The sequence below is a fragment of the Anopheles darlingi genome, chromosome 2 (genome assembly GCF_943734745.1).
Source record: "Anopheles darlingi chromosome 2, idAnoDarlMG_H_01, whole genome shotgun sequence".
Lineage (NCBI taxonomy): Eukaryota > Metazoa > Arthropoda > Insecta > Diptera > Culicidae > Anopheles > Anopheles darlingi.
Window position 1 is genome coordinate 46,948,757 of NC_064874.1, and position 27,252 is coordinate 46,976,008.

At 48.1% G+C, this 27,252-nt stretch overlaps 1 protein-coding gene across 1 annotated transcript in view; it reads right to left on the minus strand.

Annotated features, from left to right (window-relative positions):
• Window positions 1-11,948, minus strand: part of LOC125959265 (uncharacterized) — a 238,194-nt gene extending 226,246 nt beyond the window's left edge. The window contains exon 1 of the mRNA XM_049692079.1: window positions 11,830-11,948. The gene's annotated coding sequence lies outside the window, so the exon portion shown is untranslated. The remainder of the gene's footprint in view (window positions 1-11,829) is intronic.
• Between the last annotated feature and the right edge of the window lie 15,304 nt (window positions 11,949-27,252).

Genomic DNA, 27,252 nt, shown 5'->3' on the forward strand with positions numbered 1-27,252 from the left:
GCCCTCAGTTATTGGAAGCCAACGAAGTCGAGAACAGGCTCTTAAGAGATTCTCATTATCACAATTCTGACGACGGAGAGATTTTCATATTTCATCAAATTGCTCCGGGGTTGTTGAGATTCCAGCTTTTCGTTCAATCAAAGTATACACTGAAGGTGAAATCAAACTAAAGCTTAAAATTTGCTGCCACAAAAAAATCACCGTACAGAAGCGAGCATTAAACCTGGTGGTTGTTGTTAGCTTTCCTCTCAACAAGGCCAAGAGTTATTCTTTTCACCCGCAATGATAACAACAAAACCCGACTGCAGCACCGTGCGAAGCGAGCTAAATTATTCCAACCCGCGGTTATCATGATTGGCAGGTTTTTATTGTTATTATTATTACAACGACCCGTCCTCGTCGTCGTCGACCGACGGCACGTGGCGAACCATCAGCCGGAATTTATTCATCGCTCTGCCCCCGGCCAAGAGGAAGAAAACAAATAAACGCCAAATCGGTGGCGCCAAAAACCGGTCGAGATATGTATTCTGTGTAAAATCATCAAACGCGCCACAGAGAGATGAGTTATGGTTCACTCCGTCCGGCCTACCTTACTCCTTGCCCGCGATTCGCAGAACTCACTTTCTCACGCCATGAAGAGAACACGGAACCGCATCCGAAACGGGAACGGGAACGGACGGACGAATGTTTAGCAAAACATTTGCGGTGGGCAAAAACACGACCAACGAACGAACGAACGGATCGCGAGCGCAAAAGAACCTGAACTGAAGGATACGAACGGACACGCTCTTCTTTGGCGGATGGGGGTTCGAGGAGGGCATCCCACCAGCGTCAGGACCCTCGGCTGTTGACGAATCCATTGTCCTCGACCAGAACACCAGCAAAACCCCAACCGAAACCGAAACCGAAAAGCAAGCGCGCGATTTCAGCATCACATTGTGGTGGCTCTTGGTCTCTCCTGTGTGCAGAAAAACTCAGTGATCCGTCCGTAATTGAGCACAATTACGTTTGTGCCCGTGTGCCCGCAAGACAACCGACAACGAAATGTGGAATGTTACGAGGGGTGGGGAGCGAGCGCCCGTTTTCGAAGCCGAAGCCGAAGTGGGAAGGATGACGAGTACAAATGAATATTTCATATTGTCTAATGATGGATCACGGACACGACGACGGCAAACAAGATGTTTCGCCCATTGATGACGGCTCCTCACGGATGTTTGAATCCTTGGGACCTGCAGCGTTTCGGGACCTCCGGCGCGTTTCTCGGTTTTTGGGAGGATTTTTGAGGTTTTGTAAATCCTGCTATCAAAACAAACAAATATTGATTCTGCTTCTGTAATAGCTTTCAAATGGATTCCAGATTATGCAATTAGCAGACGCTATCTCGTTGTCCCGATCCCCGGGCTTGATCTAAGTAGGCCACGCGCTATGATTTAGTGACGAAAAAATTGAATCGCAACAACGAACGAAACATTATGTTATCCATAAATCCAGGATTTTGATAACTGAAAGCTGCAATATTTCATTAAAAAAATGACATTATTATGTGGCCAACAAAAACAAGCGTCCTACAAGGAAGATGATGCCATAAAACATGTTTTTCATCCAGGTATTAACAGTGTCAACGGGGATCATAACGATGAACAACAATCATAATCGATGATCTTAACAAATTAACGTGAACCAATGGACCACCATTTTTCACTTGCTTCGGAGAGAGTTCAGTTCACCTGAAATCAGTTGTTCCCGAGAAGTGTTGAGTTCGTTATGAACAATTGGACAGATCACAATCCAATATAGCTTGATTCGCAAGACTTCCTTCAAGAATTTTACGTCATCCAAGAGCAAGACATTGTATTTAGACGCAGTTCAAAATCTTAGATCGAAAAATCAGTCGAGACCAACCTAATCCAAAGGGAACTAACTAAAGGGAAATGAGCCTTAAGCAAGCCGCAGGAAAACGCAGCCCACTACTCCTCACCCAAAACGGAAGCAGTGCAATTCCTAAGATGGCACAAATCCATCCTACAGACATCTTCGAGAATTGGGTATTCCTGGTTTGAATTTGAATCAAAATTTATAGGTCAAGAGAGTTACTACGGACTGCGGTTCCTGCGTTCCGCGGAGACTTGGTACTAAGCCTTGCAGTTCCATAAACATCCAGTCGCACGAACAATACCCGATTGCAGGTATTCAACGGACACCAAGTGCCGATAGCGGGATGACTAAGTTAGATCGTATTGCCAGCGCATTCACAACACTCGAACCACGACGGAAATCGTTTATTCAAATATTTCAACCCCACCATCGTCCACCATCCACCTCCGACCGGCACAGGGCGCATGCATAATTTGAATAGCAATTTGTGACCCCTCCCCTGCATTCCCATCGTAGACCGTGCTCGGAACGGAATGCCGGTGGTTGAACACCATCGCCATCACACCAACGCCTGCATCATTATCCGTCAAACAGTGTAACGATGAAAACATCCGATTGTTAGTCCGATAATCGTGAGGAAAGAGAGGGACAGAAGGGCCCGACGAAAACGATATGGCTGCTGATGATGATGATGATGCCGGTGACGGTGATGACGGTGATGGAGCCCCGGAAACATCCACTCGAGATTTCTTTCGCTCCCGGCTCCCAGCGGCAATCAAACCGAAATCGCGGAAGCGCCTTCCCCCTCCTCTTTTTGGGCCCGGGAGGCATCCGAAAGTTTGCACAATTTTGATCGATTTTACATCCGGAGGATCCGGTGAGATGGATGGATCTGGTCAATGGACCAACTCCAGCGTACTGCGGCCCAGCAACTAACTAGTATGTGTCCCTGCCACCGTTGGCGCATCACTGAAGCGAAGAGGTGAAAGCGACAAAAAGCATGAAGAAGGAGAAATCGAAATGCAAATTTGGCTCGAAAACTGATTCGATCGCCGGCAGATGGACTTGTTTTGCGAGGACCAGGGAAGATGATGAGCTTCACTATCCCGATAAAATGGGTGCGCACTCACACACACACACACACACAACAGATAGACAACGCCGTCATCCGGTCCACGATGGTCCGGGGAGTTTGATAAATCGATCAATTCGAAAGAAGACTCACTAAGAAGTACCATAAGAAAGGCGCTCTCGGAGGGGGAATTCATCATGATTCCTAGAAGCAGGGAGTAGAGACAGAGAGAGTGAGGAAAAGGAAACCGACACCCTGCCACCCGATCGTGTTCCCGTCCCATTTCCGGGAGGTCAATTAAATTTAATTATATCTCGCGCGCTCGTTGAAATTCAAACCACTCCCCGGAGAGAGTGGCAAATGAAAATGGGGTGCTTGATGGGCACCCACACTCCACTCTCCTCACCTCTCTCCCGTCCATCTCTCCTCCCCCCCCCCCCCTCCGCCCTTCCATTTGATTGATCGTTTTCACTTTGATGAGCTGCAAATTAGTCTGAGAAATTACACCGGTAAACATTGGTTATCGATTTCCGGTTACGTGGTCGAACCGGTGCCGAACCGTACCGTTCTTGCCTTTTTTCGGGAGGACCACCTTCCCCCCTTGCACCTCAAAACAGACTCCCTTTCAAGCTCACCGGATCGTCGGAATTGATCGGTGTAAATTTGCGTGCGCCAATGAACCTATCAGTTTGATCTCCAAAGTCCAAGGACCATATCGCATCGCTTCTATCTAAGCTTTATTGAACGCGTAACATCCAAGACAGAGACCCACGACGGCCCCTTTGGCCCTTTCCTACGCCTTGCGTGCTGTACAACCACCACCGATATCGTGGAATGATTTATCGATGATAGTGATCATTGGATGAAGATGAGAAAATATCTTTACCACTCTCTTCGGTCGATACTTTGTGATGTGATGTTATCTCCGGTAGTTCCAGGGAGGAGAAAGGCATCCACCACCACCACCACCACCACCACCACCATCAGTAGTAGTCCTGTCTGCAACAGATTGAGTACGCCGGCGGGCAGGTAGCCGTCGAAGTCGAAGTCGAAGACGATGAGTGAACGGTTTCGCCCTTGCCCCCCCGGGCGGGAGCGGAGGCCCAAAGCACCAAGATGCTAGTTTCCCGAGCTAGTTAGTGTATTAAGTGAAGCGAAAACGAAACGAAGCACTCATCGAAAACACATACATCGGACGACCGGGAACGGAACGGAACGGAAGGAATGGAGAGTTGTGGAACGGTTTGCCTGCCAACAACCCGTCTCGAGCACCGTGTATGTGTATCTGTGTGTGTGTGTCGGTGGGAGTGAGGAAAGTTAATAATAAACCGTTACCGAAACACGTTCCAAGACTTCATTTCATTGCTCCACAGCCATCGCCATCTTCGGTTCGATGGTACATTCGAACACACACACACTCTGGAGAGACCTCTGGAGAGTAGTTTCGTTAGGGTGAAGTGAAGGCTATAAAAAAATAAAGTTATGCTCTTCACTTTTACTCCCCCCCCCCCCCCCCCCCCCCGGAATATTGATCAAGTCATTCGTATGCTTACGGTTGGCTGACCACAAACCACCCTCACCGCCCCCAACCACCACCACCCACCAAGTGCCGTTGACGACGTTGACGTTCACCGTGGTGTGGTTGCTTCGACATTGACTTTTTGCTCGTAGCCCCAGGAAACGGTAGCCTGTAGCAGCGTCCCTGTCCGACCATCGAGAAGGCTATGGAGAAAAGTTAATGGCTGGTTCGCTCACTCCCGCTCCTTTGCCACGCTCGTCACGAAAGCTTATCAATTGATGGCGAATCAAAATCCACTGCAGCACTCCCGCCATAACTTTCTCCGCGTGTGGCGGGTGGGTTGAGGTCGGGATCACGGAGGGATGGACGGGTTTTGATGGGTTGAGTTTACTGGGTGCACGATTTACCACGATCCAAAGCGCTCATCGGGTTTCTTGCGTCGGTAAAAAAACGGAGGAAACATTTACACCGACCTTAAAGGGCGTTTGACGGGTTTTTAGTTCGGTATCAAGTGCGCTGCATTCATTCCCAGCAAACGTACACGTAAAGTTGCTCTTAGAGCTGCGCTGAATTTCCTTTTGGAAGCTTGGTTGAGTAGTGGAAGAGGAAGAAGTAGGTGGATCTTCGTCGAACCAAAAACCCAGTCGACCGATCGTTTATTGGGATTCTTTTGCAAACGAAACTGCCACGGCGAAGCCCTATACTTGGGCGCCATTATTGATGGCATGCTTGTGTGAGAGGAAACTGCAGCATTAAGCTCACAGAAACCGTAGTCCTAGTCTTCGATTTTGTTGGAATCATCTATTAGGTCCCTGAATTAGCTCTTTCGAATCTGCTAAAAGTTGGCGACATTAATTTTGGGTCAGTTGCACAGTCCCCTATGTTATACCATTTGAAAGTATAACTAAACACCTTTAAAACAAAATAAGTGACTGCTTATAATATAAACTATAACATATTTTTCTCGAGTTAAAAATGTAGAAATTTGTGTCTCAAAAATCAATTTTGCGGAGAAGTTTAAAAACCTTCTTTTATTTTAATAAACCGGACTCTAAAAGTTATAGTTTGTCGGTTTAGGCATATGATGAACATGTTACGACACACACAAAATGTGAAAGCTGGCTTCAAATCATTACAACCGGAGATTTTTGCGTTACAGATGCAGAACCAAAAACGGCCAGAATAGGATAACCGACATGATAGACTTCGTTGTAAACACGATAATGCGCGACCTCATGCTGCAAAATCAGTTAACCACTTTTCAGAAAACGTCGCAAAAGAACTATTACCCCACTCGCTGTATACACCAGACAATGTTTTATCTGAATACAGCTTGTTTGATTACCTACATTTTTTTCGCGTACAGAACCTCACTCGTTTATGCAAGAATCGAAAAATGGCTACTTGACAAGATTACTTTAAAAAATGAGTATTTCTTTCGACATAGAATTCGAAAATTAAATGAAAGATAGGAAAAGTAGAGGCCAACGATGGGCAATATTTGGATTAATGCAACTATTGGTTTTGAGTATAGATGGGTTTTGTTAAGCCAAAAACTCGAAAAATCTAATTCAGACACCCAATAGCTAACCGTAGGCCAAGAGTTTGCGCGAGGAAATGAAAGTAAAACTTAATCGCCCTATTTTCTATGAAACGCAAATCTCATTCTAATGTTACGGATCAGCACATTACGAACATTGCAAACAACCAAACCGAAAACAACATTAACGGCCCCGCCGGATAAAGCATGAACACGAATCACACGCGAAACCAAACCAAACATCACCGTCACCACCACCAATACCATTGCCGGGATTTGTTTCCGTCAAACAAACGCGGACAGCTCCATTAAACTCAACATAACAAAGTGCTTTTCGGAGCGTTTTCGGCCAAGTGTGTGTGGGTGTGTGTGGGTGTGTGTGGGTGTGTGTGGATTCAGAAGTCCCGGAGACGAGGGCACCCAAAAAATGGAAGAAAAACCTTTCAACTCAGCAACACACTTCTCCTGTCCTCCACCGGTTCACCGGTGCCAAAGTCCCCGGCGGTGTCGCATTTAATCTCATAGGAGTGGATTTCATAATGTGTGTGCGACACCGAAACACACACACGCACACACATTGGTGGCATACATTTTTAAGCGGAAAAACGAAGAGATCTTGTGCCAAAATACCGACCAACCGATGGAGAAAAAAGAAACCACAGCCGACTACGACGACGACGACGACAACGACAGACCGTCCTGTATGGTAATGTAAGTAGTGCAGCAACCATCTTCCTATACAAAATGGGTGTCGGTGTGCGGTGTCTTCAGGACCTTTAAAGCATTTCCCCGGAGAAGGAGGGAGAGATGCTATGCTAAATCCGGAGCCACTGGTGCGCTGCTTCATTCCACCGCACCGCCTCACTAGACACGATTTCAGGGCCACAGATTTTATGTAACTCAAGGGAAAAGCAACGCCAACGCCGTCAGCGTTGAGAGCATAAGAGCTTCGCACAAAAAAAAAACGAAAGCAGAAAGCACACGGCCTAGCGTGGGCGCAATGCTGGAGGTTGAATCTCTCGCGGGAATACGCGTCGCGGGAATCCTATGTGGGGAACATAAAACATTTATGCTCCCATGTGCACACACACACACACACATAGCACAGTTACCTGGCAAGTCCTGGCGGCTGTCGAAAGGTCCTAAGTGGTACTAGGAGGAGAGACAATTGTTTTTCGTTTTTTGTTTCCTTTTCTTGTTCTTTGAAGGTGACAAACTTTTTCTCCACCTTTCGATCGACCTCTCGGATAGTCCGAATGCTATTTCGAGAGAATCCAGCGGGGGGGCAACCAACAGTGCCAGCCAGGTGCGGCACGTGCGACCAACCAACCAACCAACGGGTACTCAAGTTTTAATAGATCCCAAAAGAAGTCAGCGTTCAAGAAGCCAGTCTATAAATTGTCTTTGGTGCTGAAGCGAAACGAAGGAAAAACAGAGAGTCTCGACTACGAACGAACGGTCGGTCCGAAGGCACAGCTGACCGAAAGGCGCCACACGACGCACCCGTACTGCAGTCCCGAGTCTGGAGTCGCTCCATAAAACATGGCATGGCCACGTACACTCGACGCTTTTCAATACATAACATCGATGAAAAGATAGATACGTCCTACCCTCACCGGGCGGCTGGCCAGCTGCAATGTTTCAGTTCGGACCCGGGCATGCCGGCCAGAGGGTGGCCACGCCACGCCACGCCACGGCACGGCACGCGAGGTGAAAAGTGGTAAAACTATATGACCTGCAAGCCTTGAGCCAGTCGCTCGACCGACCCACCAGATGGTATCCTGGATGGCACCGTCGGCATCGTGGCCATAGACGAGCATTGCGCTTTAGCAAGAAAAAGCAAAAAACCCGCCAAAGTTCCCAGCCCGTTTTCCATATTTTATTCGATCACCACTCTCTCTCTTTCTCTCTCTCTCTCTTTCACCCTTCTCTAGCACTCCCTCTGAGTGTCGATTTCCGTTCCTTGAGACAAAAGACAACTAAAATGGCTTGGGATGTTCAACAACAAATTGTACACCAATCTGCGGCTGTGTGTGTGTGTCTGTGTGCCAAGGGGCCACAAGTGTGAGCAAAGTGTTTTCGTCGTTCTCTCTTCATCGTCGGCCGCCACCCACAGACATTGCCACGAGAAACACCGTGTCGTCCCCGGCCCGATAACGGATCATAACCGGACCGGACTGTCGGCATGTTGGCAATGCGATGCAATCGAATCGATGATATCGTACCGTTTTGCTCGACAAAAAATCCATAAATACATACCCCAAAGATGGTGCTGGTGGTGGTGTGCCACTTGGCGAGTTCGAAATCCGCTTCGAAAACCGATCGTTCGATATCGCAAATCGGATGCGATTGTCTCACTCTGGCGAGGGGGGATTTTCATCGGTTTCCCGCTCCTCGGTACGGCTTTTACCTTCCCTTCCCTTCTCGCTCGCCCCTTCAGATTCTGTCGGCAGAAATCCAGCCGGAACCGGGACCGGGGAGCTTACTACTGAGAAAAAAGGAGGATGCATTAAGCCACCGATCTTTTACAAAGTGTCATTTCTTGATTTTGGCCGCACTCCATTAGAGTCCCCTCTCGCTCTTTCTTGTGCGCTCTCTCTCTCTCTCTCTCTTTCTGCCTCAATACCGAGTGGGTCGTTCGTTTGTTATCGTTCGCCAGTGGCTCTTGCAATAAACTCTAAAAACACATTCAACCCCGGAGGTCCGGAACCGTTCGTGCCAGAACGGCCAGAAAGGCTCTGAGGAAGGACAGAAAGAGGCCGGCAAGTGTGCGGTAGCGGCCGGAAGCGTACCGATGGCGCCAAAACACTGGATCTGAAATTCAATTTAAAACAAACATATCAATTTCAGACTGTTTCCGTTGCCGTCGCCGCCACCGTCGCCACTACGGCTCTCGGTTGTTGGTGGCCGTTTTGTGCGGTTCCGAGGTTCCAGTGGGCCAGGACAGGGCGCGAGGCCACACTGCGGGGCCTTTATTGGCCGGGGTGACGATGGGTTTATGTTTTACCGTAAACATGCCGCTCTAACCACCAGCTTACCGCGAACCAAAGCCAGAGCCCGAGTGGTAGCCATAACGACGACGACGACGACGGCTGCCCAGCGGGCAGGCTACTGGGATGGCGGCGGCTTTTCGCTTCCCTCTTCTGTTTTTGCGTTCGCTTCTTCGAATTTTAAGAGCGCGAAAGGCTACGCGTTGCTACAGATTATCCTTCCGGACGGCAGTGGCAGGCGCCCGAACCGAACTGATGCCTTGTTTTTTTTATGCCTTTCCACCTCCTTGTCCCCTCTCTCCCTTTGCCCCGAAGTCCGTTTGCTGTTTGGCAAAGTTTTTGGACACACAATATTAGCTGCCCGAGAGAATTGAACGAGCGCGCGTTCGGTTGGGTGTGTCTCGGCAATAAATCAAGCTTTTCGGACCCGTTTTTAAACCGATGTCGTACCGGCCAGTCTAGTGGCCATGGCCATGCAGGGTGTAAATGAAATTATACGATAATGACACGATTAATGTACAGTTAATGTATCAGCAACACCAACTGGCTTAAAGTACCAACTACCGCAAGCGGCTATTTTATGTATACGATTCCGAAAAACCCATTCCAACGCACGATGCTCGGTGCTCGATGGTGCTAAAGGTTTTAAAGACCGACGGACGGACGGACCGGCGGCGGTGGTGATGCGTACAACCCACTCTCTACTGGCGGATTGAAAAATCCGTGACCGAACCGTGGCGCGGTAAACATTTCACACTTTACTTTCTACCACGGCGGTGGTGCCTGCAGACCCCGGAGTGCCGGTGCACACGGCACTGCCAAACGCATAAATCCCAGAACCGCTGGCTTTCGGTTTGTTTGTCTTGGGATATACTTCTTTCTCCCACCACCAGAGAAAGCAGGTCACATAGGCAAAAGGGACCTTTTGCCCGAACCCGGAGCAGGGTTATTTTCCATGGAATAAATTACACCATCGTCGTCGTCGTCGTCGTCGTCGCCAGCAGAGAGCAAAGGACCAAAAAAAAACAATACAAAAAAACCTAAAAAAGAAGCTAGACAATTACTCACCAACGGTGACGGTGACGACGCCGGATTTCAGATGAGAAGGTTGAGTGTTTAATTTGCATTTCTAATTTAACCTTGTCCCCGTGTGCGTGGTATTATTGTCAAGCCGGCCAGCTGGCCCGCCGACCGTGGAGGTCAGGTTGTCGAGAGTCACGGTTTATGGATTAGTTACCGCCTCAGATACTAAGAACTGCCCGCTTAAAACCATCCAAACGTTTAAGCAACGTCCTCGCCGGCGGATGATGGGCGTGAAATGAAATCCAAACAAATCCCTTCGATCACCACCACTTTGTAAGGATCGGGTGGCCATTGCGATGAACATGTTAAAAGGCAACCGATCCGCTGATCGCGGTCCGCGCTGACGCAACAAACCGCAAAGTCATTTGCTCCCGCTCATCAATCGCATCAGCAGTCTGGTGACCTTTTACCATCATCATCACCATCATCATCGTCGCTCTCGAAAGCGATCAACCAGCGAACGAACCAGTCGATGGACGATGGAGAAGGTTAAGCAGCAACAGTAAACCTCGTCACTAATTACAGTCCATCATCTAATCCCCGACGCGTCGTTCTCGAAAGGAAGGAAGTGAAGCCCGGCCCCGAAGCCCCAGCTGAGGGCCCACGTTTAATTAGGTAAGCAACCGGCAAAACCAACACATTTAAAACCCTCAAGGACCTCGAGAGGAACGTCTCTCGGCGAGCCTTTCCTCCGCCAGCACCGGAGGCCAGGGCCGACAGTAATCGTCGCTCATCGTCGTCGTCGTCGTCGTCGTCGTCGCTCGTCGTTGTCGTTGTCACCGTTGCGATATCCTGATGCTACGATTCCTTGCCCGCGAGCTTGCCAAGTTCCAGCTGAGGTTCAAGCAGAGAGGGGTAACCACACTCCCCCTGCCCCACCACTCAACCGCCATTGTTTCGCGGTGCCAGATTTCCGCAACAAAGGAGTGATTATGATTCTGCTGCTTCTGCCAACGGGCACCACCGGCAGCTCTGGCGCAACGTAGCGCCATGAAACAAAAGACTTGATAGGACGTTGGAGCTGCTGGAAGGCACTCCCGGATTGGCCTGGCTGCCTGGCCGCCTGGCCTAGCTAGGACAGCACTTAATGAGCAGTGAAATGGTCTACCCCCAGGGGGAAAGTGGTATGTGTGTCTCTGTGTATGTGTGCTAGAGGGAGGCCCTCCCTGGAGGAGTTTGGCTTCGCGCAACAGCTGCCAGAATGAGCGGCACTGTCCTATCCGTACTGTGCTGGCAACACCAACACACACACACGCCTGTTTGTGATGCTAATTCCAGTCCCATTCCGGAGCTGATATGTTACGTTCCCATCGTCGACGACGTTGGTTCTGTGGTCCTCCGGCATCGTCGTCGTCGTCGTCGTCGACATTCTTCTTCCTTCCTTTCATCCTTCCTTTTGGCCACAATCACAACGCAGCAAGTCAACCTGGGACCATTTCCACACCCGGTGGGCCGCGGATCGGTTTGTTGGAAGGTGGGCGTCGGTTGATAAGATGACCCGTAGCACCGGGGTGAGGGGGAACCCACCCTCGGACTAATCCCAGACTAATTGTTCATCAGTGTCACCAGCATCCAGCAGCATCTCTCCCCGGGAGATCCGGAATCCTTTTGTGGCCCGCGGCACCATGCCCGGTACCGATTTAAGTGCAAAAGAATCCCGGGATCTCGGTGCGATGTGCGGTGATCGATTTGCATAATTTAGCATAAAATGTAATAAAACGTAAAAAATAAAATAGCATAGGAAACTGACCTGGTTAGTAGTGGGAAGATGAGTCGATGGGAGATGTGTGACAGCAGCAGCAGCAGTCCTTTTGCTCCTTCTATCCGTTCCCCGAGGTTTTTCACACACTCACCGGTCACACACACACACCTGCACACACCCAACGAGGGTACCTATTCACTATTCGAAAGCGTATTCTTCAGTAAATGAACGGTGCGAACAAGCGAACCAACCAACGAAGGACAATCTCACGCGTGACACTTTAGCCCCCTTATACGCTTTTGCTTCATCTGCTGTGGTACCAACAACACCAACACCGTACCATGACAAAACGGTTGGTGCGAGCCTCCGCGGTGCACTACAGCCACCAGCACCACCCTCCACTACCGCTTCGTCTGCACACCTGGACCTGGATCTTCACCAAAAGCACACACACTTTACAATCATCTCTTCAGCAGCAGAGCTTTCTTCCTTCAGACGCAGCAGCAGCACCGGAGGTGCATTCTTTCTCGACAACAGCACACACACGCGCGCGCACACACACACAGACACACGGGTAAGTACACTTCACTTATGGCAGAGTGGCGTCCGACCACCGATGCGACCACAGAGACTCATCCACTCCACCGGTTTTGCTTCTTTTTTTTTTGGGATGAAGGTCTTCACGTTCTAGTACCTCACCTGAAATCACTGGAAAGATGTGTTTCGGTTGTTAATACGAGATTCACAAAGAGGAGGACGATAACTGTAACAGCAATCGAATCTTCTTTCTATTCCTGAGCCAATGGCGGAATAATTGTTGTCGAAATCAATGCGCCCGTAAAGTAATCGGGCATCCTTATCGTGCCAACGGGTAAATGGACTTTGCAAGATAGTCAAAATCCTTATCATTCTCCCTATTCTCGTTCCGGACGACTAACGGCATCCCTAGAGCCGGCATCCAACAAAAACCCCGTCATGGTAAATTGGAAATTCACTTTCAATGTTCACACGGAAACGAAAAGCTCCGATTCTAAGTGTTGTCATTCGCCATTTGAGAAAATAATAAAAACCACCGCGAAACATTTCGACGGAATGGGAACGGATGCGAAGTAATACCAACACTTGGACAAGTCCGAAAATGGTCCCTTACCGCCATTGCTGGCCACCAAAAAAAACGGCGCATCGCTTGCTGTGTTCGCTCGTCTGATACCAAAGAAAATAGAAACGGAACAGCGCCATTGGTCCTGGCCATTTGTGCTGGCGTAGCACTTTCGCAGTCCAGTCCAACATTCCGACTAGCCCCGAAAAATGGTGAGAGACAAAACAGAACAGAATCGCATGATGAGGGCGTCGTTATGCCAGTAAGGAAATGGCCAGTGATGATGATGATGACGGCGATGATGATGCTGGTGATGGTGGTGATGTTGATGCCGATTTGGATTGACTGTATCGATACAATATCGATTTCAAATTCCTTTCGCTCGCTCGCTAGCGCCATTGCGGCGGCCACGACCACGACTGGACGAGACGTCCACGGCTAACGCTAAAGTAATAAGCGACTAGAGGCGCCCGTTGCTAGGAGAGGTATCATGGCCCTTATTTTCTGGAGTATCTAGTGGGCCGAGAACTCGAACGTCGAAACCTTAAACCTTCCATCGCTACGGCCTCCCGTTACGCAATGGGGTGTAGCTGTGACGCTGTGACGTTCGAGGAAAGGTTGGTATGTCGGCCAAAAACTTTCATCCAAACCAAACCCCGTGGTCCGTGGTAATTTATCACATTTCATCCTCATGGCTTCCGAACTCCCACACACACCGAACCGGTGGCCACCTTTCAGTTACTGTGACGCAGGTTTTGGGGCACAGACCATGCTGAAGGAGATTAGTGCTTCTTTTCGGTCACAAGAGCACTCGCGATGTCTGTACGGAACCTTTGGAACCTGATTTTCGCTCCTATTACGCGTACGGTGCGGTCCAGGAAAATCGGATTAACGGGTACGATCACACCGGATTGAGAACAGGAACGCCGTACCGTACCGTACCGTTCGGTGTATGCTGTATCACACGTCGCGCCAGGGTTTGCTCGGTACAGCACAGCGCAAGGGATTCGACCAAAAGCTCGACCTCCTCCGAAAGGTACACGATACGGATATCGAACACGATCACGAAAGGACACACCACCGACACGGCCGGTTGTTACACCATCGCGGGATGTTGCCAAACTGGAGCAGAACCCGTCATCCAGCATCCAGCATCCGAACTTCGGTTTGAATTCATCCGAACCGATCGCGCTCCTCGGTTGTCGGTGTTCGGTCGGTGCGACCGGACGACTGTTCGGCCGGAAAATGCTGGAAAATCTCGAGTGAGTAAGATGAGAGATGCCGAAAGCGAATGGTTGGTGAGATAAGCGTGAGTTTCGAGGCGGGTTGAGGGCTCATCTCGTGAGAAGCTGGTGCTAACGGTCCAACACAACCGCGCGCAGATCTAGAGTGATTAAATTCGTGTTTTGAATTGTGTTATTCTCCTACACTCTTATGATAAACTTCAACAAACTGCATATTTTACTTCATTATAATATCATTGTATGTTTGCAACTCCCTTTATATTGCTTTTTATGATAACTGGAATGAGGAAAATGGTTCACATCTCGCATCCTTCAATCGAATGCTACATTCGAGGATCTCTTCTAGATTCCCCAAAACCTGATTTTTTCCAAAAAAGTAATTAAAATCCGTATGTATTTGGAACCAGTTCAATGCTCTCCCACGAGCCTATTACCATCCTGTTCAAATGCTAAATAAAAAAAAAAATGCGGGAAGGGGTTTAATCGTGATGGCGCATTCTACTTCAAAGCAACCCCCACCCCAAGCTCCATCGCAGCGCTTCAAAAACAAGCCAGAAGCCATCCAGGGTGAATGTTATCCATCCATTTACATAGTATCACCAAATCACCTGCAAATAGAAAATAGTAACGCCACCAGGCACCGCACCGCACCGCGTCGGCTGGCCGGTCCTCACCTCCTCTCGCGCCATTGATCGCGATTGGCACGTAACGGTACAAACGGCAACATAAACAAGGATTACCCACGTTGGCCCTTTTGCAAATGTTGTTATTTTTCAATTTCTACGCGCTGAACCGCGAGCAGCAGCAGCAGCAGCAGCATCATCATCGTGAAAATCATTTGCGTGATGCTCATTTGCTCTTTTCTGTGTTTCTCTCTGGCTTTTTGTGGTCATCGCATTCGGTTACGGTTCATTCTGATCGCCTCAGGCTGTAGAGGAAACCGAACACGAACCGAGGAACCAGCCCGAAAGGACATGAAGATAAACAAACGCAAACCGAATGCTGCCTACTGTGTTCCTCCTTCTCGTTGTCATGCGCAGCGAGTGCAACGCCTGCTTTCTGAGCAACACCGGACGAACACAATCGTCGAACGGAATGTGATACAGAAAAGGAACGACATGTTCTTTTACATTTGTTGTTTGATTCAATCGCAAAGTCAAAACCTCGCATGGAAAAGGGAATCAGAGATGTTAATTTAGACTCATCGTTTCCAATACATTCCCTCATCGATGCGAGGAGTACAGCGTTCGGACTGTTCGGCTATCTCGTTACACCGAATGTTTTGCCGAGCAACTCTCGAGAGAGAGATTGGAGAGACTCGAGAGAGCTTAGCTGAGAATGTCAACAACTTTTGAACGCCGGATGAACCAACCAACGGCACGAACAACAATACTTCCTAGGGGCAGGTCATGGGTCACCAGGATTGTTGCTGACACTTCTCTTGGGCGACGGGGACCGCGGTCCGCCTGCATGGTGCCTTTACCGTACCGTATGCTACCTACCAACGTGCCACACTTGCAGCGTGCAAAAGGTTTAATATAATTAAAGTCCTAAAGGCTTGAATTTGAATAATCAGATGCCACAATGCCACACAGTCTGACTTCACGGCCCAGCGCCCGGGGGGGAAGTGTGCCCGGCAGTCGGGAGTCCGTGTCCGCAACTTTGCAGCAACTCGCAACGGGTTCAGGGCCACACTATTTTTTAATTAAGTTGTTGCCATCCTTCCCCATTCCAACATTCCAACCAAGCAATTTACATCGTGACATCGTAATGTTTACTCGGAATTGAAGCCTTATCGCGAACTTTATTTATCAGATAAAATATCCTTCGCTACACAATCTACTACCCCGCCCAAAAGCTGCCTGTCTGGTGCAGCGGCCCGTACTACTGGCGCCCTCGTACATTGTATAGTACTCTCGGCATTGGCCCAGACCCAGACACGCATCAATGCTGCAGCAGCAGCAGCAGCAGCAGCAGTGTCACTGGCAGCACCATGCCGGCCATTTGCTGCGAAGCTGTCGCGCGAACTTTTGCTCCAAGAGTGAAATTGACGAATAGCGGTGAATAGTGGCAAGTGAGGAGTGAAGAAGGGGAGGGAGGCGAGGTGGTGGCGAGCCATCAGACCGAAGACCGACCATCCGTGCCAGAGCGCTCGCCTAGCCCTTGACTCACCCTCGTGCGGTGACACGATCGGCCGATAGGAAGTAACCAATTATGACATGAAGAAAAAGAAGTCTGTTAGTCAGATAAAGCGGAACCGACTGAGCGAGTGATAAAGCACCAGAACGAGAGCAAGAGAGAGAGCGAGAGCGCGCTCGTGCTAGCCAAACGAGAGTGAGTGAGACGCTCCAGCGGAGAGTGAGAAAGAGAGGGTGAGCTTAGGTGGAAAGCGCGAGGAGGGACACAAAAAAGGAGTTTGCGTTAAGTGGTGAGTTAATGGGTTTTCCGCAGAGTGGTTTTTCAAACGAACGTAAAACGAATTGCGTGACGGTGGGTTTCCGGTGGGCTTAGAAAAAGGGCATGTCGTCGACTAAAACAGAGCATCGGCGGAGGGGGGTTCTCGGAGGGAGGGGTGTGTGGGGCTACTGGGACTTGTTGGTATTGAACGACGACGAGTCAACGAGTCAGAGAAGCAGCCGAACGGTCGCGCGTCCGTGAAAGGTGACCAGCGGGAGGTATCGCATTTTCAAAAGGACGCCTTCCACGTACGGTGGCAGCGATCCTTTCCCCCGGGCTGTGAAGGAGGAGGAGGAAAGGGGTGGTAGGGTGGGGGTGGTTTCCACCCCATCGCGCTACGTGGGAATTATTGAGAGATGTGCCGATTGTGGGGTTGGCAATTTCAAGCATTTCTTCGTTTTTTTTCTCCTTTCTTTCTTTCTTTTTACCCTTTTTTGCCGTTTCTGTTCACCTTTCCCTTCTTGATCGACACTCCTGCAAAAAACCCTTTCCTTTTTGTGTGCCGGTGAAAGTGAGAGAAGGACTCTGTGTGTGTAAATGTGTGTCTTTAGAAGCAAAAACGGGGACGACCGCACGAAGGAAAATGAGTGAATTTTGAAATGATAAAATTATATTCGCTTACGTGGGCGACCATTTCGCGCAGGGAAGGGTGAGGTAACGAGATGCAATAATCAGGTCAGCACACTGTCGAAGGGGGTTAGTTAGGCTAATGAGTAATAATGCTGGAAGGGTGAAAAACTGTCTCTGCAGCCCGGGCCGGGCCGGGCCGGGCCAGACTTCATTACTTTCACGAACCCAACGGTCGCACCAAACGGCGTACACTCGACGTGGTTTGTCTGCTAAAGCCAGTCCAATGAAATGCCTCTTTCGGCCAACGGCGAAGTATAATACTTTCTATTTTTTTGGATACTCTCCTTTGGTTTTGTTAGTTAACCTTAAAACACATCTTCCTAACTCAACAAATTGAAGGTTGGTACCTGAATAATATACAGCATTTTATCCTGAAGAATGTTTTTCAATGTACAAATTTGTCCTTTTCACTCTTTTTACAATTAATAAAAAGCGCCTTCGGTTTTTACATTAGTGATGTAACTCAAAATACTATTCGTAGCGATTGTCAGTACATTTTCTAATATTTCATTCATTAACAACGCTAGATTATCACTTTCCCCTATAAATTAGGTCATCGTCAGTGTCATCCAGGTGGTTTGAAATAGCTACCATTGCTTCTCACAGACTCCTACTTCTTCTGCAATTCCTAAGACTAAAGAATGATGGAATTGCATTCATAGACTTGCTTGATGCCGGCTCTTCTATTTCTTCATGTTGGTGTCAAACTTCCATTTTCAGTTTTCATCCATTTGCTTCAATCTCTCTTTGCGCTCAAAATTCCAGTAGATTTCGTTGCGAGGTAAGACCATCCGGGATGATAACGGTGTTTGCAGAACTGTGGCAACTTGTTTTTCCGGATTTATCAGGCACTCACCTGGTACCTGATCTGGTCGAACGTAGATATTTTTTTATCTCTTCAAAGCTCCTTCCTGATCTTTTGACTCATACATTGATTTGAATCATCTCTTCATTGAAGAACAATTTAATGACCAATAATTTCAGGCGGCATGTCTGCTTTTTAGAGGGATCGTTCCATAAAAATCTGCCGGTTCAGAAAAGCTGTAGCAAAAGATTTCACAACTCAAATGATGCTTGTTGAAAGAAATGATGAAAGAAACAGACGCGTTTCTCAAAGTCGTGGCAATATATTTTCAACATTTCTTACGCATATCCAAACAAAAAATTGAAAATTAAGCCGTTTTGATATTATTTAAAGCATTTCAATATTTCAGAGCATAAACAAATACACAGAAGTTTCCCAAGGATGCGTCTTTTATTGTTATTCAAGAGGAAATAAGCTAAATATGTTTACATCAGTTGTATACAGTTATCTCGTAGACTCTAACAGTAAATGATTGTTTTCAAAAATAATTCTTCTGGTTCAACTATGACTATTTGTTATATTACAAAGATTCATACTCCACCTTTTAGATACCGTGTTAATGGGAAGTACTATTACCGCTATTACCTAGTGTATTTCACACATTACGAGCTCTTGAGCAACAGATACCAGAAGGAATGATAATCAGAATGCGATCCGATCGAGAAATAATTCGATGATCTCGGACCCAATAAGCACTGCGATTGAACCTCATTCTTTATAACCTGATGGATAGACAATTGCAATCACACATTGTTCCATTTATAGCCTAAATGCTCTAATGCTACATGTTCATTGCTTTGCGATCTACAACTCAATTTAAACCACTGTGATTAAATTTTGATTTTTCTTAAAAACAAAACATACATCTTCTACTGACACTTCATCACCTGATAAAACTGATAAGGTTCAACTATCTCAGTGTTAAGCAAGTATCTTCAGAACGGCAAATACGATTGCTTTAACCAGTGCCAGTGAACAACTGTTATGCTTCTTTTGGAGTGTTCCTCTGTTTAAGATTTCCCCTAAAAAAATCCGACACAAAACATTCCAGGGCGCATTCGGAGCAAATTGCCGGAGACCCGGAGGCGTGCGCCACAGGACAGGACAGGCCTGACTGACTCGCTGTCCATTTCCATGCAATGAGTGATGCATATTTTGCACCAATTTCCGTTTACTCCTATGGGAACCATTCATCGCCCCACCCGGTTGCCCAATTAAATCCTATCTACCGATTTGCTCCGTGCCCGTTTCCGTCCCCAGGTCCTCATTTTTCGCAACAATTCACACAAAACCCACCGAGAACCGCTCAACCTTAGGCCTTCGCTACAACCGTGTATGTGTGTGTGTGTGTGTGTGTGTGTGTGTATGTATCATTTCTCCAGCTTACTGGACAAACCACACACGTAGGCCTTTTGACCGGCCGGTCGGCCAGCCGGCCGGTCGTGGAATGGAACTTTTGCAACAAAAGGAAAACCGGAGACGGAGGCATGAAATCGCTTTAAATCCAAAATCCTTCCCAGGACTAATGCTAATCCCCACTTATCCTCTTTGCTTCTACAGAAGTCAGAAATCCGAGTTCCGAGAGTACAACGAACACAACCGGGCCGCTCGTTGCCGCTGCCACTGCCTTCTGCTCTCCCGATTTAGCCCAGACCAGCAGCTGGGGTGGGCCGAGGTGCACCGGTATCGGAGTGTCCCACTAAATGAGGCCACCAGACCTGATCTGCCAACCGAGAGACAAGTCCTCCAAGCCTTCCAAATGCTGGCAGCAATGCAATTGAAACAGCAAATTTCTGAGCAATTGAAAGGATTCGACAGACTTTCGATCCCCAGCGCGCGTAGCCCAGGTTCGTAGCCCACTCGGTCGCTCGGTACAGCAGCAAATTCTTGAGTCTTGCGTTCGGCTCTTCCGCTCTCCTCGCTACCTCTTCCGGCACGGACACTGACGCTGCCCGGTGCCCGGTGCTTAGTACGTTTCATTTCCGCTTCGTATTGCAATGGAACGGAGCGGAACGGTGGGACGATGAAACGATTATACTCTCCAGGGAAGACAAATTTGGGATCTATGCCTGTGGAGTGTTAATATTTTCCATTTCCATACCGGCCATCGACGGTAAATGCAGACGGTCTTCACCATCACCAACACCACCAGCATCACCACTTCCACTACCCGAAAACCGAACATATAAAAACCGGATACATGATGTTCTAGGCCCCGGGGCTGGCTTCGTGTTACCCCTGGCACGAGTGGAGCCATTCGGTCAACTACCAGGATTCTGGCTGCTGCACTGGCAACATCAACATCCGCCGGCCACACCCTGCCGTCCTGCCGAATGCCGACTTGTCCGAATGGCAATGAGGCGGACAAACTCGTAAGGCAAGCAAGCCAGTAAAGTGAAACTAATTTCAGCTAAGCAATCCCTTCGTCATACTTTTATCTCAGGGTTTCCGGGAGGGGGGGGGGGGAAGCGGGGGTTGAGGACCACAGACAGGCTCAGGAGCAAGCCCCAAAGGCCTGATGTTGCTGCTGAATTTGCATTCCGAGCAAACCAACCTCGCCAGGGGCCGAGGTTAGGGAAAGGGAGATTGTGTCCGGATCAAGCAGCAAAGCAACCCCAGAAGCGCCGGTCCCGGTCCCGGTCCAGAGGCCCCGGTCCCGGGCTCATGCCGAACGAACAACGAAGGACTTCTTTAATTATTGAAGTCATTAGAATACGTAAAAGTGCATATGTTTTTGGGTTGGATTACAACTTCAAAACTACCCGAGCAGCAAAACCCGACGTCAGCCAGCGTAAACGCTGAAACCACCGGTGGTCCGCAGCCGGAGTCCTACTACTGCGCCTCGTTCGCATTCGCATACCCCCGGTTCCGGTTGATGTGGATCATCCTACCCGGAACGGCCCCAGCACCAGCATCCAGCACCCAGCAGTCTTGTCATACTCCGTAAGAGACGACGAAGCGTTGGTTCCTGTCTGTGGTGTCCAAGGTTGACCCCTTATCGAACCATGTCGACAACTACACTACCGCCATTATCCCCCCGTTGTGCCACGCGTTCAAGCTCTTTCCAAGTGACACTTAACACCAGGGTCCAGACCAGTATACCAGCGCTGGCAATTCTCCTCTGGTGGAGGGGGAGGGTACTAACTTTGATTTAAATACCGCAACCCCCCCCCCCCCCCAACACTTCGAACCGTCCACGTCCTCTCGTGCTTCGCCCATAAAAACCCCAAACCGATCTGCAGAAACCCAACTGGAGGCACCTGGAGTGAAGCACCGGTTAACGATTCACACCCCAAAACCCGGCTCGAGAGGTCCCAGTAGGCGAGCGAGAGAAAGAGAGTGCACGAAAGAGACAGGAAGAGTGTGTCCTGCTTTTTGGCATGATTAAATGTCTGTGGTTTGGATATTTGGCTTTTTTCTCTGCAGCTACGCTAGCCGTTGCCCTGATGGGACTTCCCTTCTGCCTTTGATCGAATTACTTCGCATTTTAGGTGTCCTCGGAGTGTATCCAGAGCCAGCTCTGGATGAAGATCGACCACTGGTCGGGCAGTGGTTAGGTAGGAGTCGTTTTGCACAATCCAATAACCACTTCGCCTACTGATCCGGTCCCGCAACAACACCCAAAGAATTGCATCCAACGCATGCACATCCAACATCCCAATTCTTTTCTCTTCAAGTCGTCTTTTGCTTCAACTTCTTCAATTCTTCTGCGAATCTCCAATTACTAGAGCACAATAGGTACTAGTAAACAAACAAAAGGCTCCATCTTGGCCAAAGATTCACACACACACTTCTGCGACACAATTGCAACTAATCGTTTGTTGGAAAGCAATTAATGGCAAACTGTGCCACCAGTTTGTTAAGTGTATTCATTAGAAGACGATTCATTTGTCAAAACCCCCCATAACCTCACAAACGGCGTGGCCTCATCTGGTTGTGGCTCTGGTTTGCCCCTCCCCTTCGCAGGGCCTTTTGCCCTCGGTGTGTCCCCACGAGTAGTGCACCTAGTTGGCTGCTCTGGCATAAACATTCCCGAAATTCTCCCCGGTTTACCGAAATGTATCGAAGTTGCGTATCCTCCGCCCGTTTTCCCATCAACCTACTTCGCCCTTTTCCGCTCGGAACTGGTTATGTGCTGCGCCGGAAGCTAGTGCCGCACGTGCACTTACTTATTGTCTCGTTAATTTTCCACCAGAAGCAACTCGAGATCTTGCTCACCGAGAGGTAGAGGGAGCGAGGGAGGGACTAGAGGGAAGAGTTATGATTAATGTCATGCTCTTCTAATGGAAATTGAGCTAACTTTTCAAAGCATTCGCCAACAACAGATTGTTTGCGACAATATGTACCTCGACCTCGGTGCCCGGTTCGATGGTGTCGATGGTGACTCGCCCGGCGGACCCCGTTTGAGCTTTGATTTGATTAATCAACCCTTGAATTTTCGGCTGAAAGTTGCTGGCCCGTGAACGATTGGCTCCCGGCCGACCGACCGACCGATAATGTCACTGATGGTTCCGCCTTGTTTCACGATCGCGCGAAACGCGCTACTTCCCGCGGGAAATGGCAACCATTAAATGGTAATTACATGCAGCGCTCTCGGAGTCTGTTATCAATTGATTGAACAAAGCTGCTGGTACTTATGATTTTGGCCAGGGCCAGACCGGTGAGGGCCACGCTGCCAAAGCAGGTAAAGTGAAGCTAGTATTCGTTGAAACCACACGTTTTTCGACTGCTGCTACCGGGGAGCATTTGTTTTGCCATTTTGATCAATTAGCTTCGTAAATGTTGTTCGTTATCAACAGTCAATCAACCCACGTTTGCGATCGCTCAACGAACGAACAATACCCTTCGCGGTGATGCTGAGCAGGGGAAGTAATTTAGAACAGCTCCATTTACTGCAGCACGATTGAGTAATTCTGTATCTGTGTTATAGGTTTTACTTCACCTGCCATTGCCATTGCCATTGATATTTGATGCCTGATAAAACAGTAAATTTATCGAATATTTCCATCGAATGGTTCGTGTGGCTTAGATTGAAATTAATGGAGCACCAAGAAATATAGAAGCTTCAATCGTTACAGGTGAATTTTAGCGTGAAAGGTGCTAAACTCTAAATAATTCCTTTATGTGCAGATTTCGACGTGCAGAAAATGTGCAATTTTATTTCCTGCATAAAGTTCAGTATTAAGTCTGCTGAAGTTACCCGTAGCTGTAGCTGTAATAAAAATCATTAGCTGCTAAGTCGTGAGGTAGTCCGTCAACCAGTATTTTTCTTGAATTGCGTTCATCCAAGAACCTTTTTAAAAAGAAAATATACATAAGTCTCACTATATTAATTCTACGTGTCAATTCCAATGACACCGATAGCAGTAGATTCACGATAAACGATGGAAATAAATGATTGAAAAATTAATTTATAAAATGTCGTTAATAATCACTGGCAATCTCCATTGCCGATTTTTTTTTTCAGGATTATCGTGATTTCCAGCAGGAAATCCTTACTTTGGGTCGTTTATTCTCTTTGATCGCTATACAATAGTTGATATGGTTGGTAAGATAACTGATGGTTTCTGATTTTCCTGATAATTGTGATACTCAGAAGTAATTTTTATAAGTCGATACTAAATCCTGACTCAGTGCCTATCACAATCCACTACACATTTCTTGCCAAAAGCATACACACAGAGTTTACTGATCAAAAATATATTTAAAAAATTTAAAAATATAAAATGTTAAATTTACGAGGACAATTACTCAAACTATAACACTGTCAACTCGTACATTTCCATGCGTTGCAGATCAATAGAAATAATGCTCCCATTCAATTTGAATCCGTCTACCTTGTAATCTCAGGGGGTGGGGGTCTCACGTGAAAGTAACAATTAATCTAATTGAAATTACAATTTGCAATGCCCAACACTGCAATCTGCGATGTCCATCACATTGCGGAAACATCGATGTTCACATGAAACACGCGATTGCAAGCCACAGCTAGACCGATAATTGCTGATTCACAATTTAATGACGAAATAACGCACCTTTGTAGTTTTGTAATTTATTTACGTGTAAAAAAATTTAATTGCTAAAAAACATTGTCCGCAAAAAGTGTCCACTTGAAGAACCATTGCTATGTGAAATGGAGGCGCGCTAATTTTAACCAAAATTGATAGTTTTTCCCAGTTAAAGTATCGCATTTACATCGATCCATTAGCACATTAATCGAAACAACTGGAAATATTTCATTAACGCCACGACAGCGTATTAGTAAATAGAATAAGCGACGAGGAGATATTCCTGAATAGAAACATGTACCGGCTGCCTGGGTCTACTCTAGTCCTTTAATAAAGACCACATCTTTATTAAAAAGAAATAGAGTGTCAGCAAACGGGCGAATATTCATCCAACTATTATGACCAACCCAACCGTTTGGCTGCTTCATTAAACACTAGCCAGCAATACACACCAACACCACGGTCCCACGGACACGGACAGACGACCGGACGGACTGCTGCATTCAGGCAATCCTTCTCGCTGCTCTGCTTGCTGATAATCGCGAATCTTATTAGATTAATGCCGGCTGTCAGCCCGCACCGACAGGTTAAGCAATCTTCAAGGCGTTCGCAGAGTCCTCGCGGTTCGCACGCACACACACACACACGCACGCACGCTTTGCACGGCCGTTGTCCCACTGGGTGTTTATCTTAATGAAATTTCCCCAATAATGATGTTCTCATTATTCGGCAAACCACGATCAAACGCCTGACGGCTGACGTGCCGTTGTTCTGTCCGTTGCGTTCCGTTCCGTTCTGTCCGCAGTGATGTGTTCTTGTCCGTCTCTTCTACGAGACCCCCACCCCTCCAACCCGTACCCGAGCCCCTCTAAGCCGAAATTAGGTCAGTATGCAATGCTGCCCGCCAACCGTGGCACGTGAAACTGACACACGCACGAGACTGACACACGCACACAAAGGGGGCGATTCGTCGAGTATGGTCCCCGGGTCCGGTTCGCTCCCTGGCGGCTGGCTATTTCGATTAATCCATCGCACCAGACTGCGTCCGGGCCTGCTCCGGAGCTGCACCATCGGTGCTTGCTGCAAGCCCTAAAGGCGACAACCATGACGACGCCAACGACGACGACGACGACGACGACGGTGATGACGATGAATGCAAACGCGAGTACGGCGAGTGGCATGTCATAGCCGGCTGCGATTGATTTGTCTTCATGTGTTGCGTCTCGCTAGCTCCTCGTCCGTCGTGGTGCGCTCCCGGTTTCACGAATCGTTCGCTGGTACGCTGCACATGTGCGGCGCCATCGCGGGAATCGCATTTACGATGAAAGGATACGCAGATATTAAATAGACGCGATATAAACTGACAGACAACTGTCACCGAATAAATATCCGAGAGCCGAGAACGGAGAACGGAGAACAGGGGGAAACATTCCACCGCCCGTGGCGATGGACGGCGGATGGAGAATATATCTCGCGCGAGATGACACGAGAAGGGTAAAATGGGAGGCCGAGTCTGTGGCGACGAGCACCGAGCACGACAGACAGGTGAATAATGACCATCGCGCCACCGCGCTTTGGGTTCGCGATACAAAATTTCACGCGATGCGCAAACGGACGCGATGAGAATCGATGGCACGCGATATCGATCAAGTGGAACATATTTTCACACCTTTCCACACCGCTCACGTCCTTCCCCTTTTCCTCACACCGGTAAGGATGTCAGCAGATTTAGCTGCCAATGCTTTGTACGCTTGAGATGGTACGATACGGGAAACCGAAGATCAATCGATTGCATTAGAAGCTGGCAAAAGTTTGTTCAAGCAACATCTTTTGAAGCAGAGAACACTTGTTAGATTTGCTTTCAACTAATAAGAAGATATGCTCACGCTAATGTTATCCATGTTTTCCCTATTACCTTACACCAACCGGCCCGTCCCGCGCATGTCGTTAAGGTGCATTAAGGTGGGGCACGATAGCAACATTCACTGCTAAGAAACTATTATTAGATGTCATTTGGTGAGCTATATGAAACTCTATTTCAGATACACGGCCACGATAGCAACTTTTTTTGCTACACAAAACACACACACATACACACACACATACCAAGAGATTTTGATAACTATTTTAATCTATTTTAAATATTATAGAATCATTCCCTTCTTCGCAAATTATTTATGTATTCACAACAGCTTATAAACGAAATAACTGTGTTCATATAAGAGCCTTATGGTTGAATTTCGGTGTCATGAGAGTCTTATAGCCGAGCCTGGATAAAAGCAACTTGGATCTGAACGGAAGTTTCTTTCATCTTAACCGTGCTCGACCACGTTAGCAACTTTATTTTAGCTGCTTGTTTGACATTTATTAACTTAATTTTGTTGCTATCGCTTTCCTTTAGGTCCCTATCATTTTTAGCCAACAATTTTCTCCAAATATTTCCATATAGAAACGCTATACAACAAAACGGGATTCTTTCGATGTACCTTTGATATTTTGCGTCGCAGACACATCCGCAGCACCAAGATATGCATATTATACGTAATCGGGCTTACATTAAACCTTCACAGCAGTCATACCCGTGACCGATAGCATTGCACCAAGCATGACACAAACGCCGACCACGAGCGTGATTGATAATTTCTCTAATCAAAGCCTCAACCATCTACACACGAAAAGAGAACAACGGTGATTCTGGTAGTGGTGGTGGTGGTGGTGGTGGTACGGCAAAACAAAGCCACCAAGTCGTTACTCAAACCATCTCGGTTGACATTCGCGCCATGTCGCGGTGAATTTAGCGACGATTCGATTTTGCCCACGTTTGGCCAATTATTCGTCCGGAGTGAACAGTGGGAGGAGGCTGCTCCCTTTTGCTCGCTTGGCCCTCTCGAGGAGAGACGACGTGACTGCTCACCGTCGGGCAGTGCCCGTGGAGAACGATGCACGGAACGACGGCCAGCGACCGCGTACGCATTTTACGCATCATAACGATCGACCCCGGAACCGGGAACCGGGAAGCGGGACCGGGTTGCGGAGCGGGCTGACCGGGCGTATCAACATTATCAACACGTGTGCCGTGACCAATCGAACGACAAACGACCATCGAACGATCGGCGCTGCTGCTGCTTCGTGATAGTCACCTCTTAAAAAATGGTCACCGAGAACCGA